At 36.9% G+C, this 26,886-nt stretch overlaps 1 pseudogene; it reads right to left on the reverse strand.

The window, feature by feature from the left end:
• Positions 1-705: 705 nt before the first annotated feature.
• LOC140265531 (DNA replication complex GINS protein PSF2 pseudogene) lies at positions 706-26,886 on the reverse strand (annotated as a pseudogene).

Genomic DNA, 26,886 nt, shown 5'->3' on the forward strand with positions numbered 1-26,886 from the left:
CTGCGACGTTCTTGACCTGAATATCCATGATTTCATTTTTGTCCCATGGAGACACCTTTATATTCCTACTGTAAGTAGGAGGGCAAAATGTGAGCTGTGCAGTAGCAACTCAGATGGCAAAACACACTTTGCAGTAAGCCACAAAAAATACAATACTCAAAAAGGAAACAAAATTACCAATATGATAGTGAACTGACACTGCATAATTAAATGGCAGAATACAAGTATTTAATTAATTAATTAAAAAGAAAAAGGAAAAGGAAGAGAGATACTGAGGTTATATTTCTTTATTTTGCTGCACCGGTATGACTTATTTGTTGCTTTCTAGAAGTTGTGGTAAAAAGAATGGATAACTAACCTGAATTTTATCACTGTGAAAATACTACTTCATATGATATAAAAAATCTTGACTACCTCTTTCCCAACTCCAGGAGCATAAACAGTTTACAAACCTTCTCCGCTCTTTTCAGTGTATTTCCAGTGCTGAATGTCTGTTTTAAGCACGCAGAGTAACTTTGCCCGGCTCCTGCACCGTAGGGATTTAATGTACTTTAGCTTTTATGAAGAAACAATTCTGCAGAATGACTTAAGCTGAAAAGCCACTTGCCTGAGTGCATCTCTCTTTCCCTGCCCCTCCCCCCCCCCCCCCCCCCCCCCCCCAATCCATTATGATGTCACTGGATTTAAATGGATGGATGTGACAACACTGTGAATATTCAGGTAGTGGAATGAATCCAAGTAATTTTTAAAGCTCAGACATCCTGGGACTTGACAGTCCCATTAGGCTGCAGGTTGGTCCAGAGCTTGTACATGTGATCCAAGGCTTGAGTAAGGAAAGTCCCAGTGGTGTTGATCTCCATCAGCGTCAAGTTATCCAGCTTGCTGTGAGCCTCCTGCTGCCTAACAAAGATGTCTGCAGACAGCTGTAGTTTGGCCATCCATGTGTCCCACATGTCCTTCACCAGCGTCCAGATCTTGTCTGCTTTGGTAAAGTTGTTGGAGGTGTAGTTTAAGAGCAGCTTTGTGAGTTCCATATAATAGGGGCTAGGCATTGGAGTGAAGGTGTCTTCTTTGCGTTCTTGGTCCTGAATTTCCTCCAGCTTTTCCACATCCAAGCAATCCTATTTAAATATGAGTGTAAAATCAGATTACTTTTACACTAAATAAAGCTGTGGAATACTGCTATTCTTTTAAGTGCCTTAAGGGTGGGATGCTGGCATGGCATCTCCAGGAATGGTAAATTCTTAATGTGCTGAATTAGTAACATCATTTCTAAAGGTTGGGAGGAAGTGATATGAAAGATGGAAAAGCTTTAAAGGACACAGCTGCAAAGCCAGCTACTGCATATCCTTGAGATGTTCCTACAAGGACTCTATGATGTACAGTGCCAAAGGAAAAGAGATCTATGGAGTCTGTTGAGACAAGGTACCTCTGTCAACGTTAATAAGAAGTGAGGTTATCTCACTGTTATGTTTGGGTCAGAAAAACACTGAAGTTTCTCAGAAGACACATGAGTAAAGAGATAATGAAGTAACTGAAGAGCTACCACTTTTCCCATAATCTTTCCCCAGAATAAGAAGATTAATGATAAAATGATAAACGGCCTCACAATCTAAAGGAAGTGAAAGATCCTTTTTTTCTTTTTCTCTTCTCTGTTTTTCTTGCTTAGAATTCAGACACTATTTTAAGAGACTGTAGAGCTCTCTTGATCTCACTGAGAATGTCATTTTTATGGATATGTGCAGTGTCCAAGCACTTTAAAGTAACAGTTTTTGAAAATATCAGTAAAGAAAGAGCAAACAAGTCATTCCAAAACCTACATGTCTAGAGGAATGTACTAAAAATTTGCTCAACACTGAGGACTCTGAATTAGACCTACACAGCTCAGCTCTGAAAAAAGCCTCTCCTAATGGCTCCATGTGCTTTACCTTGATATCTCCACCCAACATCATCTGGCTTGACAGTGTTTTTTATATTTTATTTTTTTCTGAGCCACAGAGATGACAGCACAGGGCACAGAAGTAGATAGTCAAACTGCTGCTTGGATTATCAGTAACTGAACAATAAACAGCTACTTTCCTCCCCTTCACAAAAAAAAAAAAAAAAAAAAAAAAAAACAAAAACAAAAAAAAAAAAACATAGCAGCAAAGAGACTGAAGTCGTGAAGTCGTGACAGATATGAACAAGCATGTACATCACATTAAAACAGCCCTTTTCTGCTGCCACAACTCAAGTTCCCTTCCTTAATGTCATAGACAAAGCCTTTGATGGGCTTGCTTAATATACCTACTGTTCCTCTTCTATCTTCCTGAACCTTCCTTTTCACCTGTTCTCTATCCAATCAGCTGAGGAGTCAGAAATGTATTTTTTTTGCATCAGCCACATACAGTTTTGTTTTGCTTTCTTTTAGTTCAGAAGGATAGATACTTTCTATGTTGTTTTGATAACGTAACCTGAAGTTCTCCTAACTGAAATGGCTGCTTTACCACAATCTAAAAGATAGACTGCATTTCTCAAATAGGATCTAAATCAAATATAACATTTGACTGGTACTCCATTTCTACCCAGTGTAACTGGAATCATCCTTCAAAACCCACAAGCACTCTGTAAGAGTTCTACATAATAGAACATGTCTACAAAGAAAAACAAAGTTGTAATTACAGTAAGAGCCAACATAATTCTCACTAGTCATATTTGGCCAGTACAGTGGCAGTCATACAGCACTGATTATGCATATTTCATTATGCAGTAGCAGCCAAAGTAGGTACAGAAGTGTGTGCGCAGGCAAATACCACTTTACATTTTAGGTAAAGCCTATCAGTGTGTCAAAGGCTGATCTAGGACCTCGAGTGCCTTCAGCCTCCTAAAATTTCAGAAGAAGAAACTTAATTCCTTCTCTTTTAAAGTAAGAAGAAATAAAAAGATTGCCTGAAAACAATTTGATGTATATAAAGTAGAAATACTTCTTTGTTCTCCATAAATGATCTGTCCTTTACTATTCTTGTTTTCCAGGTGAGTTTGACCTGGCACATTGTTACTTGTCATATTTTTCCTTCCTATCTCACTCTAAGTTGTCAATACCCATTTTCTATATGTCAGCAGAAATTTGTCTGGAAATTTTAAACACGCGGGAAAGATTATAAGATTAAATATTTCACTTTCTTAACTTCCTATCAGAGCTGTTATATCACCTTTTGCATTACATTTGGAATGATTCCACTTAGCCAAAATTCTTCTGAACTCTTTCGCATCCCAAAGCCCTCATCCTGTTCCTGCATCTTCCAATAAACTGAATTTACCCTGCCTCAGTCAGCCTGTGGGTTCTCCCCATAAAAGTAGAGATGAGATCCATCTTTCTCTTCCTTCCAATTTTTTTTTATTTTTTTTTTTTGGTTTGTTTTGTTTAATAAACAGCATCATGTGTTTCTCTGGTGTTTTTTTTTTGTTTGTTTGTTTGTTTGTTTTATTTTTTATTTTTTATTTTTAGGCTAAGCAATTTCAATTTAGTTCCTGCTCCTGGGTGATGGTTTCCAGAGAACTAGTCATCCTTGTGCATTTGCTGTAGGATATCTCCAGCTAATCCAGATCTTTCTTTAAGAGATGGCCCCAAATTCAATGCAGTCCTTTAGCCCTGAGGCCCTTGAATCTTTATCAAAGTGAAGAAGAATGGAAAGATTACCTCAAGTGCTTTGCTGCCTCCCAGTATGGTATTTGGATTCACTACAGCAGTATGACATTTTTAACTCATGACTCATATGTATTAGCTCGTGGTTCAGTACAACCCCTGACCCTTTCCTGTACAACAGCTTCCTAGCCAGCTGCTCCTCATTCCTTATTTATGCAGCTGATTCAGCTTGCCTACGTGAAGTACCACCTTCTTGCCCCTATTCCATTTCAGCTCATCTTCCCCAGGTTGTCAAGATCATTTTGAATTCTGCTCATGTCTGCCAGTAAATTCAGCCTCCAATCTCTCAGCTTGCTAATGCCTGAAGGATGGTGGTCGCTAATGAACAGAGGGCAGTTCAGGGCAGTTCAATATATCTCTCAATTTTGATAGGGAAACAGTGATAATTACCTTTTGTGTAGAAGTTTCAAATAGTTTTGCATGCACCTTGTCACAGATCTTTGCAGACAATGTTTCCTTTACTTTCAAGGATACTAGGAGGGACAGGATCAAAAGACTAGCCAAAGTCAAGGCACAAGGGATTCAGCATTTCTCTTACATACAGTAGAAGTTATTTATGCACAACATTTCCTCCACAAAATCTGTTCTGTCACTGTTTGTCTCCACATTACTTTCCAAGTGCTTGTAACAATAGTTGGGAAATCTTTGGTCTAATATCTTTTAAAAAAAATTATTATCTGATACATCAGTGTTTCACCAGTTCCTTCAATTTTTAATGATAAGCATCCTGGTTGGATGGGGCCCTGGGTAGCCTGATCTGGTTGGGTGGCAGCCCTGCCTACAGCAGGGGTTTGGTGGTGGCTGGGCTTAAATGTCCCTTCCAACCACTCTGTCCATTCTGCAATTCTATAATTCTATTTTGGTATTATATACATATATACATATACATATATATATATATATATATATATATATATTTCAGAATAATATGTATATATTTCAGAAAATCCACTTTTAAGAAAAGAGAAAGCAGCAAAGCAGCAGCAACTCTTATTCTGAACTGCATAATATCAGCACACAAATCTTAATACATCATGGATCCTCAGTACATTCCAGGCCAATCAAAGCAACTTTGCTTGAAATGTGATTTTCAGTGTTTGTGAGTGTAGGTTATTGGTTAAACAGATGGGGAAAGAGGGGAACAAAGTGAGCTTTTGAAGTTATGAGATCATAGAAAATTTATTCTGATGGTCGAATCAAGGGACTTGAAAGCTGGTGATAAAAAAAGGATTTTGCAATTTCTTGTGTCTAGTTAAATTTGTACCTATTCAGGACATTGCCCTTATATATTGCAGCTGCAAAACCTGTAAGACATCCAAGGTTACTCTGCAGCAAGGCAACTTCCCCATCTTGCAATAAATTTAAACCAAAAGGCCCCCTAAGATATTGAGTCTGAAACTGAAATTGCCTTCTGTCTCACAGGTTAAGGAAAAGCAAATGATCCTACTAAAACAGAGGGAGATTGCAAACCTGGTGCTCAAGAGTCACTCTATGATGATATATAAAAAGTGATGTCAAAAGGAATATTCTTATTTGTGTCTCCATTTGTAATTTATATTCACTATAAAACATCACGTTCAACAGAAGAAAAAGTATATTAGAAGTTTTTTGATACAGAAACTATAGCACAAAAAGTAGAAGATAGAAGTCACTAAGCAGAGGGCCACAAAAAAATAAATCAGCTATTTGGGTAGGACTGTGCTGTGTAGCATACTGGCTTAATGTGGACTATCACAGGTCTTTGTATCTAAAGGCCTTCCTGGTGATCAGCTGTGAGCATTGTGCCAGTACTTGTGGACTATGTGGGAAAATGGTTAGGAACATTGCCACTTGCTCCTTAGATGCTTTGATTTTAGATGTTCTCACCCAAAACTATAGCTCTTTGCCCTAAAGATGGCCTTTTCCCCTCAAAACCTGTAATGGCAGACTCATTGCCTGTTGTCTTGCCCTGAGGATTTCCCTTTTTCACCCTGACATAAGGGACATAATTAATAAAACTGTAATAGCAGAAGTGGTCACTAAAACCTGGAGAATGTTGCCCCTTCAGTTACCTCTCTTTTGTAATATTAGGGGCATACTTAGAGAAAAACAAAGGCTTTTCATGGCTTCCCTAGAATGATGAATATACACATAAATAAACAGACAGTACTCTCTCCATTTCCTTAAGATCTCTCCAGAGCAAATGTGTATCAGTCTAATTTCTTGCCCCAGTTAAAAGCAAAAAGAGCCCACTTCTGTCAGCAGTTTAACATGCTAATGACTGTTGTTGTCTAAACTATCATCCAAAAATAGAGATATTCAGAAAAATATTTCTAATTTTGAAAGTCCTGATACATACCAATAAGCATCTATGTCAAAAGTGACAAGTATGGGTATTTAAGGGGCTCCTTAACAGCTATAAAACCTTGGCACTGGAATATCAGTACAGATATTTAAATAAGTCTGTGGAAATATGTATCTCTCTTTTATCATTTTGACAGTTTTACTGCCAAGTATTCCAACCACTTAAAAAGTGAAACTTGCAAAGTTATTTATCCTCACACATCCCCATCAACAGCATCACAAACATGCCTACAGTCTGGGCGTTTATCCTTTCCAAAAACCACTGATAAATTTCCTAATTTGTCAGAAGGGGTTATGTTTCTGGCTAGGGAAGGAGGTATTTTTAGCCAAGGAATTCTTGCTGCTGACCACAACTTCACCAGACTATACTAAAGGTAGAACAACAATAATAATGATAAAACTCAGCAACACATAAAAACTTGTAGGACAGCGGTAATGGTGCTTTTGCCATTTTTACGAGGTTCTAATCTAGTTGCTTCATAAGGAAGCAGATTATGGTCTCATAAAACAGTACAATGGAACTATGCTATAATGACTCTAGTAGGTACAGCAACAGTAGCACTGGAGTAACTTTCTTCACAAACTGTATGATATAGGATGACACACAAATATAAAATCAATCTAAACCTCATTTGATTGTGGTTTCAACCTTATCAGGACAGAAAGAGATCACAAGACAATATGAAGTAGCAAAAGCAACCTATAAAAAAAAAGAACAAGTGATGCTTTCAGCTGCCTAGCTATAAAAATATTTCAACAGATTACCAGCACACTAAAGGTATTCACAAAATTCATATAAAGCAACAGCTTTAAAAGCAAATCATCAGCTATACAGTAGCAAAGAGTTAAATAGTGGAATGAAATGGCTTTAAACTAAAAGAGGGAGGATTTAGGTTAGACATTAGGAAGAAATTCTTCACTCAGAGGGCAGTGAGGCACTGGCACAGGCTGCCCAGAGAAGCTGTGGATGACTATCCCTAGAGATGTTATCACAGCCAGGTTGGATGGGGCCCTGAGCAGTCTGACCTAGTGGAAGTTCTTCCTACCCACAGCAAGGGGATGGAATTAGATGGTCTCTGAACGACCATTCCAACCTGAACCATTACAGTAGTTAGACAAATACAAGTACCCCTTCAGCCTAGTAAAAAAGCCAAAATGAGAATTTTGTTTGACAATATGTTTTTTCTGCTTTGTGATATTAAATATAAAGTAGTAATTATATACGTACTGTTTTATATATTCAAACAGGATCACTAACAAGAAAAAGATTCATTATTCCAGTTATTCTCAGTGTGAAGGTTATTAAACAATCTACAATTGCCATGTGTATGTACCTTGCTTTAAAAGTAATGCCTCCTATTTATTTCCATGGAAACTACAACAGGTAAAAAGAACACGATAATACTATTTGATAGAGAAAATTCTCAGCTACTAAATGTTGTTTTTCGGCACCATTAGCTATACATTTTTGCCTGTGATGAATAAGAACCAGCATGCTACACTTATACAAATCTGCACCAGCAGAGATGACCCACTGCCACTGTTGCTGCTGCTGTAACACACCACCCATCACCTCACTCTGCTTACATGCGCTATTCAGTCTCCACAGACTTTCAGGAGGTGTCAATGCATGTCAATGGCTGTATTTTTTTTTTCCTCATGGAGGAATTCAGTTCCACACCTTTGCTTTCTACACACTTCCATGTCAGATGTCATTCTGTTAGTCTGTCCCTCTGCTGCCATCTGTTACATGGCAAGAAATTTAATGGAATATTGCTGGGAAGGTTCATCTTCTACTACCATTCCACCAACACCCATCTCTGACACTGTGGGCCAACATAAAATAGGAGGCATTACTTTCAGAGCAGACCTCATATTTACTGAGGGCCTGACCAGTGCTCAGAATTCCACTGGATGCCTTTCTTTACTATGAACAAATATGATCTTATAAGTATTGCCTTTATTTTACCATGATTTTGAGTTTAAAAAACAGAGGCTTTCATTACACTGCTCCTATGATACGCACCAATGTGTAATCCAGGTCTGCAACTGCACTGTTTCTATTCTATGCTCTACTACAGTTCTAATAATAACCTGAAACTTTTCTTTTAAACATCCCCTATGATAACCATTATAGTACACAATAATAAGCCGTAATTGAGTACATACCCTCTCCATCCCTCCAAAAGTCTAATCTATTATTTGTGTTCTGGAATTAAGGTTTTTTTTGTTTGTTTGTTTGCTCTATGAGAACAAATAACAGTTCCTGTTCTGAAGAGACTATGAACAAACACCCATGTTCTGCATATTTCTATTGTAACTTTTCACAGTGCAACCCTACTGTGAAAATGGCTTCTCAAGCTTATTGTGATACATATTTTCTATCCACAGACCTGCTTCAGAAACTGGATGTAACAGAGCCTGAATTTTCATGTGGTCTTCAGGATCTCCCGAGGCTGCCTTTGTTAGTAGGAAAAGCAGGCAAGGCCATCACTGACCCAATATGTTTATGTATTTGCCAGTGTTTATGTATATTTATATGCATGTTTAAGTATTTATACAAATCTGTACATTTGAGTAGATAAACATAATCAACACTTCATTTTGTTTCCTTCTATTGTAACCAGTGTGTTCCACGAACCTATGACTACCATGCTTGCTTTCAGCTAAACCAGTTACACCTGCCACCATTGTCTTCCCTCCTTATACTATCTGCTTCTGTCTTTTGTCATAGATTTTTTTTATAGTGGCATTAGACTGTTCTAATGAGTAATTTCAAAACAGAAATCAAAATAGATTAGATAACAAATGTTTACAAGCCTTGCAAGCCACATCAGAACTGTGGCTTGCAGAGAAAATCAAGATGCTGTTCTATGGATAGGCTATGAATATATGAATATTAAGTAGATTTTATCAAGGCTTCAATTAACTGATGTTAAGAGTAATGTTAAACAGTGATGCCCTGATAAGGCTAGGAAAAGCAAAGCAGCTTTATTTAAGACTTGTCTTGGTAACATGCAGAAGACCTAGTGGAACAGTGGGCAGAATGTGTAAGGAATACAAAGGCCAAACCTGGTTGGATGGATGTCAAGATGCATACATACACTAGAAAGAGAGAAGCACATAAAGAAATTTCTCTGTTAGTAAGTCAAACTGCAGTTAAAAGTATATGTGTCATAAATGACCAAAACAGTACCTAAAGCTCTTCAGGTTGAATATTGTTCAGAACTGTTTCTTTCTCTCATCCCTTTTGAATGTTTCTTCTGCTCCAGTAAATCATAATATATACTCAGTATATAATAATATCAATAATGGAAGTAAGTATCCATGGACAAAGCAGCACAATGCTATTGCACAAACTTGCAGCAAGCAGACAGTTTTCTAGCAGCAAGATAAACTGACACAGAAGCAAAGTTATCCTACTTTTATGTAAATTCTATCTTTGAACTGCATCCAGCTGGCAGAGCATATTTTATTGTGTTCACTGGGTTTTCATTACACCCCTTGTCATTTGCTGAAAGGTATTTTAACTTCATTTAAATCTCCTTCTGCCTCAGAAATGTCAATAAATGTCATTGTTATCATCAGTTTTGTCCTGGGTCAGCTTTTCTGAGTTTTCTGTCTTTAGATTTGATTAAAATTGGGAAATAAATAGTGAATAACATATTGATTGCAGACTGGGAAAGGCTGCAGATAATTTATTATCTGGTGAACATGATGACAAGTTTTTTTCTACTAGAATCATTAGACTAACAAAATTCTATCTGATGGGAAAGAAGGTTTTGTAACTATTCTTTAACGTTAAGTAGTTTTACAAATCTTTGCTTGGTCATCTATTGACCATAAATCAAGTTAAGATCGATGCTAGATACCCATACTGTTAGTTTAGCAGAGACCTTACGAAAGAAGTATTAGAGATCACTAAAGGTGAAGTAAAAAATCCTCATTTACAGGAAAGTACTTGGCAATTTTTAATCTGCTCATTCTCATTCCATGGAATGCAAAGAGTCACATTCCACATTTTCAGAAATAACACTTTAGATCATGTACGGCCAGGTTAAACAAGCCTTTGTCATTACTACACCATCAAATTAAAAAAAAAACAAAAACAAAAACAAAAAAACAAAAAAAAACCAAACAAACAAACAAACAAAAAAAAACAAAAAAAAAACAACTCTGAATGATTCAGTTAGCTGGGGTAGATAGACATGGTTCCCTGTGTAACAGATGCAGAGAAGTAGCAGTATGTAAACATCGTATCAACCTATCATCATATCAATCCATCAAGAGGCATCTGCTTAGACAAATTATTTCCTACAGAGAAAGTATAGTGTCTGTTACTACTTCTTTGCTAGTTGTACAGGTACTGCACATTAATAATTTCATTTAAGAAGTACAGATGAACAATAGTAATCAACGTTGATTTTTACAAATAATATCGTTAATAAAAGCTAATTTGTGTCCCTAACTGCTGATCATCTGATTTGCTTGCACCTCTGAAGTCACAAAGGTTGCCACTCTAAAGTGACTCCACCAGTCAAACTACATATTAGTGGATAATCTGTAGTAATGCAATATAAGCCATTCCAGATGCACTGGGAGGCCTGGATTCAATACCTCTAGAGATGTTAGAATAAAAACTGTGTGATAAAACACATGTGGCAAAATATGTTTGGAAAAATATGAGGAGATTTAACTTATCTTAATGCTGTCTTTCGAGCATTTATAAAGAGTAAACATCTTTTCATCCACTTTGTGTGTGTGTGTGTGCGTGTGTGTTGCAGTTGGAGAGCACAGTTACAATTTGTTACAAGAAAGAAGTCTTATAGAAAAAGGAGACTGGCTAGTCCTCACTGATAAGAAATAGGAACAGACTGCCTATAGACAAGATGACTTCATGTAAAGTATTGTGCAACATTAAATTTGTTCTCTGTTCTATTCATTTGTAATATAAAAGAGTCATGGTGCATTTGCTAAGAGCCCAAATGGATGCATTGCTCTTCAACTATTGCTTTTTTTCTTTACTAATGTACAAGTGAAACATAAAGCATTTAAGAAAAATAGTCCAGATTTGAAGGTAAGCAGAATGACAAAAAGCGGATCACCCCCATGCTTTCATTTTAAGCTGAACCATTGCATTGTCTTGTGAACCTCGGTTTTCAACCTCCTTTCCTCTGTACCAGATTCTTTCTTCTCCAGTAAGCTAATGCTTATGGCATTGCTTCTAAGGAACAAATGGTCTCTTACTTCAGCTGCAGTTCTTTTGGAAAAAAATCTATACAGATTAAAGATAAATATTATGCAAAGTATTCTGTTTCTTGCCCCTTATTATTCAGACAGTGCCAGTGACTCAACCAACAAAAGAATACTCATTGTCAGTTACAATCAACAGGGAAAGAGAAATTCATGAGGGTTATTTAACAGAGATACTTGTTGTGATTCTTCTTCCTACATTTCTAGCCAACCTAGAAAGGGATTCTTAAAAGTATCTAAGAGATTTCAGCAACACAAATGTCACTAAAACTAATGGGGTTTTTGTTCCAAGTCACTTTTCACTGTCCTTGTTAAGTCTAAGGTGTTTTTTTCACCAGATTTGTACCCAGACTACAAATGACTGCAGCATTTTCTAAGGTGCAATTAGATTTAGTATCTTCCTTCCCTGCCCAAATATTGATGGTTTCCAGCTATTAAGCCCATGTACACCAGTTTCATGCCTGACCACTAAGATGCCCTCAAGACTTCACGTGTCAACCTCTACAAGAACAAAACTTCATCTGGCAATATATTTGTCTAACAAATACAGAGCATGATTACTAGATCTCAGTTTTTATGGAGTTCACATATATCTTTAACTGCTACAAATCAGTATAAGATATAAGTGAAAAGATAAGGAAATAAACATCTAGGAATAATGGACTTTTATGTATTATTATTATGTATTTTCATCACAGCTTCTGATTCACTCCATTGTTGTGCTTCAGGCAACAACAAACCTTTTCATCTTAACAACAGTCAATGGGATGTTTGAAATGGTATGTGGAAGAGGGGTGGGTGTGTATGCATAATTATTTTTTTTTTTTTAATTTCCCAGTGCACCTACTTAGCGATGATACCATGACACCCTACAGAAGGAGCAGCATCTGTATCTTAAACTGTAACTATGTACCACTTCAGAGCTGGAATAGATTTGTTTCCCACATTCCCAGTTCTCTACTAATGCCTGCTGCTGACACAGAGGCAATGTCCAATCAACTGGCTGAGCAAAGTGTTGACAGACCCCAGAGATGCTTCTCTGCCCCTTCTGCGATGAGAGGGCAAAAGGAAAAGAAACAGAGTCCATTAACAACTTGAGGTGGTTGTCAAGGGATTAAATATTGTTCTGAGTTGCAGTATGAAAAGTAGAATGAGTCAGAGCTCCAGCTGATCCACTGGGAGGAGAGGAGCTGTAAAGACAGATGGGAGGAAGAGGCTGCAGAGTGAAGGTGAGCAAATGATGTTGCAGAGGAAGAGAGGAGGCCTGGGTCAGCCTAAACCTTCATGCACAGCCTGTCAAGAAGAAAATGTAGCTGAGCTGTCTCACGCATACCCTCTCCTGTGGCCCTTGAAGAGTGCAATTTACACTCTTGCACTGCCCGCCATGCTTAGTATCACAGAAGGATTGGTCAGGGATGCACAGCCTCCTTTTCTCTGAGAGCCCATTGCCAGTGGCACAGCACCTTTCCTGTAAGCAAAAGCAGAGCCAGCAGGGGAGGAGTGTTTATGGTTAAATTAGCTGCTTGGCTGAGCAGCACAAAGTCACAAGCTAGTTCCTTGTGAGTATTTGAATTTTGAAGTTCATGTCAGGAGAGGGATCTGGTCAGTCCTTCCTCAGGCAAGCTGGCTTCTGAGCTCTAAGATGTGGCAGTGAGCAAAAGAGCTTTCCTTACACACTTCACTACAACTGAACATCTGCTTCCTAACACTTCACCACTTTCTGGTTTCCTCTATGCTTTCATTTCATTTTCATTCCAGTCCCCTCATGCCATCATTCACTAAACCACCGTCTTTTTCAGAGAAGTCGCATTCCAAAAAACACTAATGCATCTCTGAACATTGCAAAGACTGATCAAAGTGATCCAACACATTAATCAAGCAGAGAAAAATGCACCACTTCTGTACTGCCTTAGTGAATGTCACAGAGTACATAACAAAAGAAACGTTTCTACTCTGTCACTAAGGCTTATGCAGCCCTGCGCCCATTCTCCTCATCCCAGTATGATGGTAATAATTAAGATAATCAGGAAGTTGGTATTCATAAATCAATTAATACATCAATTAATGCAATGCTTAATGTGCTGCCTAAAGCAACTGTTATTGGCAATACATGCGGGTTAGTTGTTTCCTTCGTACACCACTGGCTGAGTAGGAATACATTGGCAGAAGGTACCTTTTGTGCTTGTTTTGCTGATATTGAGAATGATGCAGGACTCTTGCACTTCTGGGAACCACTGTCTCTCCCTTTTTCACTGTCTGAAGGAAAAAATATTGCTCCCAGACTTTCTACCTTGAGTAGAGGGTGCAGCACATTCCTTTGCAAATCAAGATATCTAATCAAGGACATAGCATTTCAAACAGTCACACCTGACCCCCAGTCTTAAGGTCTTCTGTGGGACTACATGAGGTGTGATATCAGCATACAGACTGATTCTATAGGCTGCAGGATATATCAGGCTTATCAGCAGGCACCCTGCACTTTTCAAATAGTGTTAGATGTATATTTTGTAAAATAGCTGTGAATAATTACAGTCTCTTTTCTTTCTAATACAGAAACACAAGATAAATTAGAAATTAACCTTAGAGGGGTGACCAAAAGTAACAGAAAAAAATAACAACAGTAAGGTAGGGGACCTAATGAACTCCTGCCTACCAGTCTCCTATTTTAGCCATACTGTTTTACCCAACTTTCTCCATTAGAGCACAAAACATGGACTTACCAGATCAAGCTTATTTGTTTCTGAAACTCAAAAATACACTTTGTAGAATTTTACCACTTCTATAAGAACTTATCTTGCCTTTTATCCACTGAAGCAAAGTCAAGCAATGACCTGAAAAACTACCGTAAAGAAAATTTTTCACACAACCACACACTTGATTCTTTACTACCTGTTAAGTACAGCCCTTACATTAAAATTGCACATGATGCTTACCTGCTCAGGTCACAGCAAAGAACCTGGGAGGTACAATATGAGGACTAAGTTCAATCCCGATCTGGAACTCATGATACTATGAAAAAAATGTACTGTTAAGATAAAGATAAATAGAACATTATTCTGCTCTAAGGGGACATTATGGACTAGCAATCACGTCCTAATTCTACTTAGCAACATAATTTTTATAGTTAAATTATATTACTTTCAGCATATGTCATGGGCATTCCACACAATTAGAGTGCAATAAATCAAAGTAATTTACTACTATATTATATGTTGGCGCTTATGTGAGTGCACATTATCTTCAACATGCCATAAGAAGTTTTGCGCTTTTGTACATACAAAAATGTATAATTGTACATAGAAATAATTTGCCTGCTTTTAATTCTGAAGTATTTGAGTTTTCACACACATCTTAAAAGGGCTAAAGTCTTTATAGACACATCTCTTCAATAAAAATAGCAAGAGCAAGTCACTAACAAATAATCAGCATAAGGGCAGTAATGGCATATTAGTGCTGAAAATCTCCACAAGCAAGAAAAAAACATTAAAAAAAGAGAAAATTAAATGCATATAATGAAGTAAACCTGATCAAGCCACAAATTATCCACACGTGGAAAAAATGACTAGCCACCATCAGACAAAGTATTAACACTGAACAACGTATCAATAAGACACTGAAGAAGACAAATGCATGCTGAAATGTACTAGAAAATACAAAAGGGGGGAAAAAAAATTGGAACTGTGAAAACAGTGGTGAATATGGAATGAACAGTACTTTCAAAGGCACCCAGTGATGACTGAGCACTGCTTCAGATGAATAGAAAAAAGCTCTTAGTATCTAAGGGAGCTGAACCAGTTTGGTGCTCAATACCTTTGAAAATCTCTCTGTGACATACAGACCTGAGCAGTTTTTGAACTTGAAAAATGCTGACTGATTCCACACACTTCCTCTATCGATAGTCATGGACATTCAGTGCCAATACAGAGTGTATGTAGCACACACAGCCATAAATAGTGTAAATTTATCATCAATGGACTTCATGGAAGAAAATTTCTCAGATCTGGAGATTCAGCTGATATTTAAATACACTAAAGTGTTGGAAGAAATGTTGGATGTTATTTGTTTAGTGATTGCCACACAGCTCATACATAGAGGGCATATTCCTGGACAGGAACATAAGAGTGTGCTATCAAGGCAATGTTGAAAAAAGAGAAATGAAATTTACCAAATAGTTGAGAAATTAGAAAAGAAGACATAGAATTAGAAGTATTCCCAACAAATTGTAAAAGTGGCAACAGTAACCAGGATTAAGAGGAAAAGAGAATGGAAATAAACAAAGAATCACAGAATTTTAGAATCATGGAATGATTTGGGTTGGAAGATCACCTAGTTCTAACCTCCCTGACATAGGCAGGGACACCTCCCTCTAGACCAGATTGCTCAAAGTCTCATCCAGCTTGGCCTTGCATCAACAACCTCCCTGGGCAACCTGCTTCAGTATCCCACCACCTCCACAGTAAATAATTTCTTTCTAATATCTGCTCTAAATCTACCCTGTTTCAGTTTAAAGTCACTTCCCCTTACATTTTCCCTACATGCCCTTATAAAAAGACCCTCCCCAGATTTCCTGTAGGCTTCCTTCAGACACTGGAAGAACTGCCATGCTGAGACACTGACAGCAGATCACTAAGTCAGTAATCAGCAGAAACAGAGAGAATGACAAAAGAACTCAGGCTGTTTAGTCTGGGGAAGAGGAGGCTGAGGGGAGACCTTACTGCTCTCTTCAAATACCTGATAGATGACAGTGAGAGCAGGAGTGGTCTCTTCTCACTGGTGACAGGATGAGGGGAAATGGCCTCAAGTCAGGGGAGGTTTAGGTTAGATATCAGGAAAAACTTCTTCATAGAAAGCGTGGTTAAGTACTAGAATAGCCTCCCCAGGAGACGGTGGAGTCACCATCCCTGGACGTGTTTAAAAACCGTTTGGATGTGGTGCTCAGGGACATGATTTAGCAGAGGGATGTTAGTTACGGTACTACCCTGGTTAGGTTGTGGTTGGACCTGGCGATCTTTAAGGTCCTTTCCAATCTAAGCAATTCTGTGGTTATATGATTCTATGACAACACTCATTTGCCACTCTGGAATTAAAATCCACACATAAACACAAACATGAAAGAATGAGACAATCAGATGTGGACTTAAAAATGTTAAGAAACAGACTTCTATAACAGTTGACTGCTCAGAGATGTTGAAAAACACTCCTATTAAAATAGACTGAGATAATTGCATATGGTTAATTGTTGAGGAGACTGCAATTTTTCAGAATAAAGAAAAAAATTACACCCAATCAAGGACAAACTTATCAACATAAAAGGCAATACCATATTAACACCTGGATGTCCTGTGAGGTGTTACAACAATGTAAATAAACATAAATATAAATATAAATAGTTCCGTTCTTTGAGCTTTAAGCATGTAAGACTATTAAAATGCTAAGAAATGATGTGCGGTTACTCTCTCCATGACACTCTTTTTTTCCTTTACATAATTATGCCAACTCTGTCTCTCAAATATAGGTGTTTTTTTTTCCTTCCCACTTTCTTCTCTCACTCAGGTATTATCTAGATATATTCTTCAAGTGGACCATCACCATCTCTTATGAAATACTTATGTGGTATATTTAAGATTGAAGACTGCTCCAAATGCAATACCCCCTATGTTATTATGTTGGCCCATGATGTCAGAGATCTGACAATAGAGGCTGAACCTTCCCACCAGTATTCCATTACATGTTGTTTCTGTGTGACATGGAAGTGCATATGAAACAAAGGTGTGTCACTGAATTACTCAATGCATAAAGAATTACACTCACTGACATTCATTGAAGCTTGCTGACCATTTATGGGGACCAAACAGTGGATGTGAGCACAGTGAGGCAGTGGGTGGTACATTTCAGCAGTGATGACAGAAGAAGTGGATCGTCTCCACTGGTACACAACACAGTATCTCTTGTTAATAGTTGGTAAAAATCTACAGGTCGTGATTATGCCTATGTTGAAAAACAGTGTTTTGGAGCTGAGAATTTGGTCTATCAAATAGTGTTATTCTGCTCCTTGTATCTGTTACAGTTTCCATGGAAATAAATGGGAAATTTATGGGCATTATTTACAGAGGTACCTATGTACAGTCATTGCCACTGAGAGAAATACCTCCTGTTTGTTTTACTTTCATTCTCATTACTTGTATTTCTCTGAGTGTTTCTTCCTAAGGAAAAATGATAGAAATAAGAACTTTCTCTGTTTGTTTTTTGTTTTTTGTTTTTTGGTTTTTTTTTTTTTTAATTATTATTATTATCTGCCATTGTAACAAGTGCTCTGGTCATGTTAATTAAAAGCCTTTGTAATATTTACTTTCCCTCACAAAGGGTGTTAACTTAGCAGACACACATCATCATATTTGCTTCAGAATTGGATAAGCTGTGCTCATGCAACTTTTACTCTTTCTCATTTGTTTAACACTGTTTTGTCCCCTAAGTGATTAAGGCCAAGGATCATCATATATCAATTTAACAAAGTTAAGAAAAAGAAAAAAGAAAGCAAAGGATCCTTGAACAATCTCACTTGAACATTTTAACACGATCCTTACTGTTAAGCATCCTGGCTGATTTCCTATGAAATAGATGTGAGATTTTTATACTATTAATAGCTTGTTTCCTACAAAACTTGAATGACAGCATATCTTAAGTGCAATGTCTGCAAAATGTAAGCCACAAAGTGTTTTTCAAGTAATCATGAAATCTAAAGTGAGTTGTCCACCATGACTGAATAATGAGTTCTAGAGTGCTTCTATATATTTAACATTATGATTTCCTATTTGATCTCAAATACTACATTTAAAATTATCCTAATCTTGGAATTTTATAGTTTGTCCTGAAACTTTATCAAGTGGACCTTTCACGAAACATACACATACACTTGGATATACCCCATATTCTTCTTTCTTCCTTCTTGTCCATCATTAGACCCCTTCATGACCCCTTCTACCAATTATCACCTATGAGCTGTGTTTTGAGTTCATTTTTGTAAATAGTTATGATCTAAATAACGTTGTGAAATTTTCATTTTATTAATGTGACTAGTAATCCAGAATGAGAAAATTCTCCCCTGCAATTTTACACATTCCAGAATACTTAGCTTAAGGTATATGCCACTACAAAAAAAAAAAAAAAACCCAAGATATTTGCCTGTGTTTCAAAATTACATCAGTTCTAACAAAGGCAGATTATTTGTTTCTAATGAATAAAGAGCATATAAAAAACACTGTAAAATCAGGGTAGCAGAATACACATTTCAAACTTTTCACTCTGCTTCTTTTTTTAATGATAATGAGTTGATTGACATACTCCCCAGAGGGGCAGACTTCTGATAATATCACCTGCAGCTGAGCAGATTCTTTCGCTAACTATCTGAAATTGCTGAAACATGTCAGGTATTCCTTTGCTGGTGCTGACAGTAATGAATACCTGGTTTTACACAGTTTCAGCCACATGGGGGAATCACATTTTACTGTCTTCAGTTTTCAGCTGGTAATCTCATACATGAGCATATTTAATATCCTCTTGACTTGTACCAGAACACCCACTAATATCTTATCAAGTACACATTTTGGAATCTTCCATTTGAGCACTTCACAGGTAGGGGGTAAATTGCAAGGATTTACCTTCTGAAGGTTTATCTCAAATGCTGTTACCCCCTGCTTGTGCTTCTCTCTGCCCATGCAATACCATAGACCTAGAATTACAGAATCTATCATAAATCTTATTTTTTCTTGGCTTTCTCATGGGAATAGTAAACATCTCCCTGTAGAAAATGAACAACTTTTCTTCGTCTTCACCACCCTGACATTCCTGCTTCCCCTTTCCACCATCCACCCCCTTTCCCAATAAATAAAACAGTAAAACCTCACAGTATCTTGTTTTGTGGCTAAACCTGGACATTTAGCTGCTGAAGTTTTCACAGTTACTAGCAAAGAGTTGCCAAACCAGGCTTGGCAACTTTCAGTGACATATGTATCATTTCATAACATGGATGGATCACTGAAACTGTAGGCATTTCTTCATCACGAAGAACTGTAACAACAGTTTTAATGAGATGTAGAATCCTGATGACATTTTCAACTCTTTTCAAACCACCTTTAAAGAAATTATGAGGTCCAGACCCGTTTTGACAATACTGTGTCACGAATAGCTGATTGTTGCTCTAACTATCTAGATAACGTCACAACATTGTTGGAACATCTGTTATCAGCTTACATTGGGAAGCAGCCAACAGGAGCTGCTTACTTTTTTTTTTTTTTTTTCTTTTTTTCCTTTCTTTTTTTTTTTTCTTTTCTTCCTAGCACAGTATGTACAGTGTAGATGTCTTGGAAAAATAATGGAAACATCATTCAGCTGGTGCACATTTCAGCCCATTTCAGTGACTGAAATGAGAGCGTATGTAAAGCATCTAATATGTGAGGACAGCTCTGCTTCTTTAATTACAGTCAACATGTTAACTGCATTATCTATGGTAACAGATGGGTTCTGACAATACAGTTTCCAGTCTCACTGACACACAACACTCGTCATCACATGAGTAAGGTTCTGATCATTGTGTTATCAGAATGATCTGACTTGTTAAACTACCTCTTTTGCAACACAAAGTCTTGATCTGATGTTAGATGGTTTTGAAATATTTTGTTATTGTTAGTCAAGATACCATGTCCCTGGAGGTTATAAAAGATACATCAGACACTTCTGATGTGCTTTGGCCTTTGATTTCTCCACAGGCTCATAAAAACTTTTGCAACTAGCACCTCCTGGGAGTGTAACACTTGGACTGAATTTTATGTATAAGCATCCAAATGCTTTCTTTCAACCACTGAACATAGAAGCAAACACAATAAAGGATTTGCCTTCTTTGTTATCAACTTCATTCCACAGTTCACCCCAAGCCCTGGTACCCTGCTTTTCCAGATATTATACAATATAATGCTACCTTAGCATCTTCTGTACACTAAAATCTTTCTATACTTTTTCATTTTGCCTTCTAAACCATGTACTACAGACCATCTAGAGAAACAAACAAACAAAAACCTTCCTTGACTGCCTTAACACTCTTTCGTACATTTCAATTAGGCAAAAAGCCATTCGCATAAAAATAACTTTGCTAAAGCTATAAAGGTTGGGTCTAGGGAAGGTCTGGATCAAGTACTAGGTGGTGTTGAGATACCTTTATTTTGTGTGGATGCAAGTCATTATGTACCATTTTGTCTAGAGCCAGAATTCTAGAATGGAAGAATGTAGCAGTGCAAATATAATCAAAGACAGTAAATTCTACAGTGTGACCACATGATGATTTCAACCTGACTTCCAAAGCAATTTCACATTTTTCCCATTGGAAACATCATTAATGTATTGTTGGCTTTAGAACTCATGTTGCAATAACAAGCACTGTATATCGTCTCATCATAATCTGTGCTTTCAAAGTTTCTGTATGCAAAACTAAAATATTTGCATTCTTAAAATTGAAAAGTTGCCACAAAATTTTGAGTTGTTACCTTAATTATATTCACTTAAACCACTTTTTCATTCATTCATTGAGGAGGCGTATAAATATTGAAGGGATGCTCCTGATGATGAGATACTTAAAGGTCATTTATAGAAGAGAAAGTTGGTGGGAACTTGGGTCTTTCAGAACACTTTTGACAGAAAACATGGAATGAGTTTTGATCACCTATGAGACAGCAGAGCATTTTGGGGATATGATCTACTCAGCTGGCAGAAGAAAGAAATAAAAGGTAATTATATCCAGTTTAGCATGCACACAAGTCAGCCCTCCTTCTCTCATCAAGAGCCAGTGCATTCAACAGGTTAAGCACCTAATGAAGTACTTCACTGTGTAATGTAAAGAGTAAATGAGTTCTCTGAAGCTAGTAAAGCTTATACATATTTTAGTAGTGATAAACAAAAGAAAAAAGAAGTTTTGTGTATTAGGATTTCCTAACTTTTTGCTCCATAAAACCGTTCTTCCTTTTTAATTACTAGAAAAGCACCACACTGCTCCATACAGAGCTTCAAGATCTGCCAATTCTTCATAGCAGAAAATATTGAAATGTGTGAATATAATACATTTTCATAGGATAATACAGTCATTTACATTGGAGAAGAACTTCAAGATCACCAAGTCCAAGTATTAACTTGACCTATCAAGTCCCATCACATAAACCAAGTCCCTTAAGTACCACATCCATGCATTTGATAAGTACCTCATTACCAGTGTATTCCTCTCCCTTCTCTCAGGTAGATTTAATGTTACTCATTTCTTCAAACATGTAATATGTAGCATGTTGCATACCACATAACAAGTAGAGTGGTCTCCCTACCCGAAGAAAAACAAAAACTATACCCTTGATTGATTCCTGTTAACAGCGGTATATAGAACAGGAACAAAACTTCTATACCAATTATGTGTTACATTCCAGAAAATATCTTAGAGATGAACACTAAGTAGGAAGAAACATCTTTTTCCTGGTGCAGCATTTTTAAGAGCGTTATATCACTGACTTTTGAATTAAACAGAATCAGTAAATTTAACAAGTGAAAACACGAACATGTACAGCTCAGCTAATGACCTGAACCACAGTATAATCCATTAGATGACCTTTGTTCTCTTTTGCTTCATTTTCACCCTTTACTATCATGGAATTTTTTGCATACATTTGAGTGCAAGGCCTATGTTTTCATCATTGAATGTGGTTTAGAAAAGACTATGATTGTAAAGAATACCTTATATTTGTATCTAAAATTGTTCAAATGACAATCATATCTATTTCTGGAAGGAAATTTGATTTAGGCAGCTTTCCAAGTGACCCACAGGAAACTGCACACTTACTAGAAGTGACATGATCAAATAGAATTACAATAACATTACCATAAAGACGCTTTTCTTGCCTATGAATGGATATAGAAACATCTGGATAAAAATCTTTTGCTTCACATTTGTTAAAACAACCAACTTCTTGTAGAACTCTTAAATATAAAAAGAGCCTCCAGCTCATGGACTTGATTTCTGTGCAGACCTCTAGATGGCACTGTGATCCAGTTAATGCACCATTTTCTGTTTCATGCCCTCCCACTCTCATAGGCGTTAAAAGCATCGAGTACTTGTCTGGAATAAGAATTTACTGTTTAAAAGTCAGTTTTACGCTGAGTTGTTTATATTCTTATTGTATGCAATTTCCTGTTAATATTTCAATATTGAATATCATTTCTTCCTAATATTACAATTTTAAATAATCTTGCAGCGGAAAAAAGAAAATGCCTCTCATTTGTTTGGTTTTGTTGTTCTTTTAAATGACTGGTAAGGTTTGCTAGCACTATGGTTACTATCTACAGGAAAATGCCAAAACTGAAAGCTGGTAGTTAACAGGCATAATCAAAAACAGACAAAATATACCACTCCTTGGCACTGATAGATTATTTGTTTGCAAAAGAGGAAACAAGGGTATGGGGAGAAAATACAATTTTAATAGAAGGTTACTTGAGTGCACTGCAGCAAGGAATTTGAGTGTAAGGCAAAATTGCATATTGTCTCACTTGGCTTCCACATACTTTCCTGCCATGCTAATGAGAAAAATGTCTTTAAAACATCAACAGAGAGATATGAAATTCTACTGGAGAATTAGATTTTGGAGGCAAGGTCATAAAATTTAGGTCATACAGTCCACTGCACAGAGCAGTGCTGATAAATTCTGATGGAGGTGGCAATCAGGACAAAAGGAAAATAAGGAATTAAAGAAAACAATAGTTTTCACGTCTGTAATGCACTAAGCAGCTTCCATACTCAGACAGACAAACAAACACATATTTTAAAAGAAAATGCAACCTGCAATGTAATAGGCATTTATCCAAATGCTCTGAAATGAAAGGCAATGTTCAGACCCTTTCTCTTTTGATATATATCACAGGTATGAAACCTAGGAATATCATCTATGGAAACTGAAAAAAACAAAACAGAACAGGATAATCAGATGAGACTAACATACACTTTAAACAAAGATCTTTGAGGAAAAACTAATTCATCCTATTACAGACTGTAGGATTTTCAGAATTTAGAGATCTGTACTTAACAATATTGTGCCAGTGCCATTATACAAATACCGACTTCCAGAATTTACATCTGAAATAAGATCCTGTGTATAATCTAGTCCAATCTCTTTCCTGCAAAAGTTTCTTCCTTGTACAGGTCTTCCTCTGTTTCACAATCTTATAGTTTGGGCCCTACAGTCTTAAGCATACATTGAAATAGGGGCAGTGATGCAGCTCTAGCTAAAAGTGCTGAAAAACTTTTTTGCAAATAAGGGTTTACATTAAAAAAAAAAAAAAAAATAGTAAAAGCATGCAATTTTCAGCTATTAAAGTCAATTCTTGTTTAAAAATTCCTAAAATTATTTGCTTCATATTAAGTCAAAATGCAAGGAATTGCAATATGCTCACCACTGACGTACTGGCAGTGGATAACAAGCAGAGGTGCTGTGTTGAAGGCTGAGAGCAACATGCCTGTTAAACCCTGATGAGATCTAAAAAATCATTACGATGGGGTTTAGAATGATAAAAACTGAATGCTCTCAATGGTGTCAAAAAAACACCAAATTGTTTGAATCGTCTTTTTAAACTTTTTTCTTTTCCTCTTTTTTCTCCATTACAAAGATTAATCATTTCTATCAAAGTATTTAATCCTACATGCAATTTTTTTTTTTTTTTAAATTTATTTTCTTTTCCTGCTTGCAGGATTTGTTTATACAAAACAATAGTTTATTTCATAGTCAACTCTACCCAGCATATATTGCTGTTTTCATCAGCCTCCAGTCCTCCCAAGAGTTCAATAGTTCTTGTAGTCTTTCCTAATATTTCAGAATTCCTTTGGGAATTCTTCTCAAAACCTATGACATATTCTTCACAGAGAGATAATTTCTCTGCACACTTCTGCTTATAATTCACTGTGACTCTTTCAAGTTCCACAGAAGGTTGGTATCTTCTATCTGTGAAGATATCTACCCTTAGTATGCTATTGAACAAAGATATGGCATCAACTCATTTCCTAGATGTGGAAAGCAGTCTGGTAGCATCATAAAACTGTCACTCTTTCCACAGGCATCTCCATTTTCAGGCCTCCCTTTCACAATGCAATAGCTTGAACAGGCAGACTGGTCTTCAACATCCATTGTTCCTAAACTGTAGAAGCTTTATTGTGGCAGTAAGCTAAATATGCTAAAAATCAAACTGCCAAAATACCACACAACCAAAAATTGTATCACCATCTCCATGTGAAGCCAACATAAAATATAATTTATTGACAGAGCATTTTAAAAGGAAAGCAAAGGCCAAAACCTCAAAGTTGTGTGGAAAGAGGCCAAAGTTGGAGGCAGACTCCGTTGATTCCCTCTGCCTTGCTCATTTCTCAGGGAGCAATTCTGACAGAAAGTTCTGACTCACTGCAGAAGGTGTTATTTATCACAACTTTAAGAAGGAGAATGAGGACCCAGTCAGAATAAAGTGTCTGATTTGCATGCTTAATATATGATAGTTTATATTTTAAGTTATTAATGAGTATGCTGATCAGAAGAAAGAAATTTGCTAAATAATTAATGTTAAACAAGCTTTGGTTAAACAAACTGGAACAGAGGAAATTTCTGAAGTTGCAACCACAGCAATTTTATGTTATAGTTTTATGTCAGTATTCATATACATGCTGAAGATGTTTGGGAAACTAAACCATGTGATGATCTTACATTTCCATAGTATCTTTAATTCAAAAGAGTGCCAAAGTATTTAACAAACTGCAGTCAAGGATCATTTCTCCCATCATTAAAATGCAGATATGGATGCAATGAATTTCCAAAGCTCTTTAGAAATACAGAGGATCACTGCACAAGAGTACAGGAAAAGAATAAAGAATGCTGAAAGTTCAGAGACTTGATATCAATGGGAATTTAATCCTTGAGGTTTGTGAACTCATACTAGCATGTCTGCAACTCTGGTCCCCACGCAATTAAAGAACATGCATTCTATAATAAACTGAGGAGACTGAAAGTAACTAATCAAAGAGGTAGGATGCTATGGTTAGCCTTAAATTGTTTTGAAAAGCAGGGTGAGACTGAACTTACATTCCTTTATTGAAATGCAGCAGCTCAGTAGCAGATGGTCTGTGGTTCTGGGCACGAGTAAGTTATTGACTCATAAATAGTCCTCCAAAACAATGATAGTTATCAAGTCATTGACAAAACTTTGGTTTTCCTGGCTGTTTTCATAGCTACGTAAGCCATTCCAAAAGTAATGCCTCCTACTTATTTCCACAGAAACTTTAACATATATATAGAACACAATAGCACAATTTGATATAGAAAATCCTCAGCTACAAAACACTGTTTTTCAATACAGTCACTTTCACAAGCTACTTATTTTTCCCAGCTATGAACAAGAGCCTACATGCTATACTCATAGAAATCTGCACCTGCAGATATGACCCACTGTTACTGTCGCCACTGCTGAAATGCATCACTGTGAAATGCCTCACTGTGCTCACATCCACTATTTGGTCCCCATAAATATTCAGCAAGTGTCAATGAATGTCAGTAGGTGGAGGAATACAATTCTATACTTTTGCTCTATATGTACTCCCACGTCAGACACCATTTTGTCAGACTGCTCTCTTCTGCCATCCATCACAAATGAACAACATGTAAAAGAATATTGGTGGGAAGGTTCAATCTCTACTGTCAAACCACCAATACCAGCCTCTGACATCATAGGCCAACACGATAACATAGGAGGCATTGCTTTCAGAGCAGCTGCCATATTTATTCATCCCCAAAGCCCACTCTTAGATTGTGAGATTTGATGGGACAATGTCCCTAAGACCTTGTTGCATGAATACTGCTGCCACATAGTGACAGCCACAGTCCTAGAATCCCTGAGCATCATCCAATTAGCTGGAAAACTAAACAGTAAAAGGGCAAAGCAGGTATCAATATTCACAAATCTCTACTCAGGAATAGTTTTCCTGAATTGCTCTTGATTTTGTTAAGTATTTAATTTAGTTTTATCTTTTGCTGTTTGAGGCATCTTTTATCTTCACTGAATGATGTTGCATTCTGCATTCGATTCCCTTTTTTAAAACCACACAAACAAGCCAATAATTAAGGTAAAGTAAAAGCACCCAGTTCTTCAATCCTTGCCTTGAAAAAGGCTGACAAGGAATCAGGTAGTCCTTCACAATGCACTTCTGATCCCAATTTGATTCACTCTATTTTTAGCCATGTAAAGCCAACCTATCTTCTTAGCACTGCACCCATAACAACTTACACATTTCACTACAAGATGGTCAAGCTGAAAAACTCCTGTGTAGCTCCTGGAGCATTGACCACATCCTTGAACACTTGTGATGAATACCAGTCTTCATTAGGTCATAACATCAAGTTACATTCTAATAATCTTTTCTTAGCATCTTAAATCTTCCTCTCTGTGCCGCACACTGTGTAGCCACCCCCACACTGGGAAAAAATCCACCCTCCTGTCCCAGCACAAATACCCAGAAGCATTACCTTTGCAGCTCTCCTAGGAGAGGT

The sequence above is a fragment of the Excalfactoria chinensis genome, chromosome 1 (assembly GCF_039878825.1).
Source record: "Excalfactoria chinensis isolate bCotChi1 chromosome 1, bCotChi1.hap2, whole genome shotgun sequence".
Classification (NCBI taxonomy): Eukaryota; Metazoa; Chordata; class Aves; order Galliformes; family Phasianidae; genus Excalfactoria; species Excalfactoria chinensis.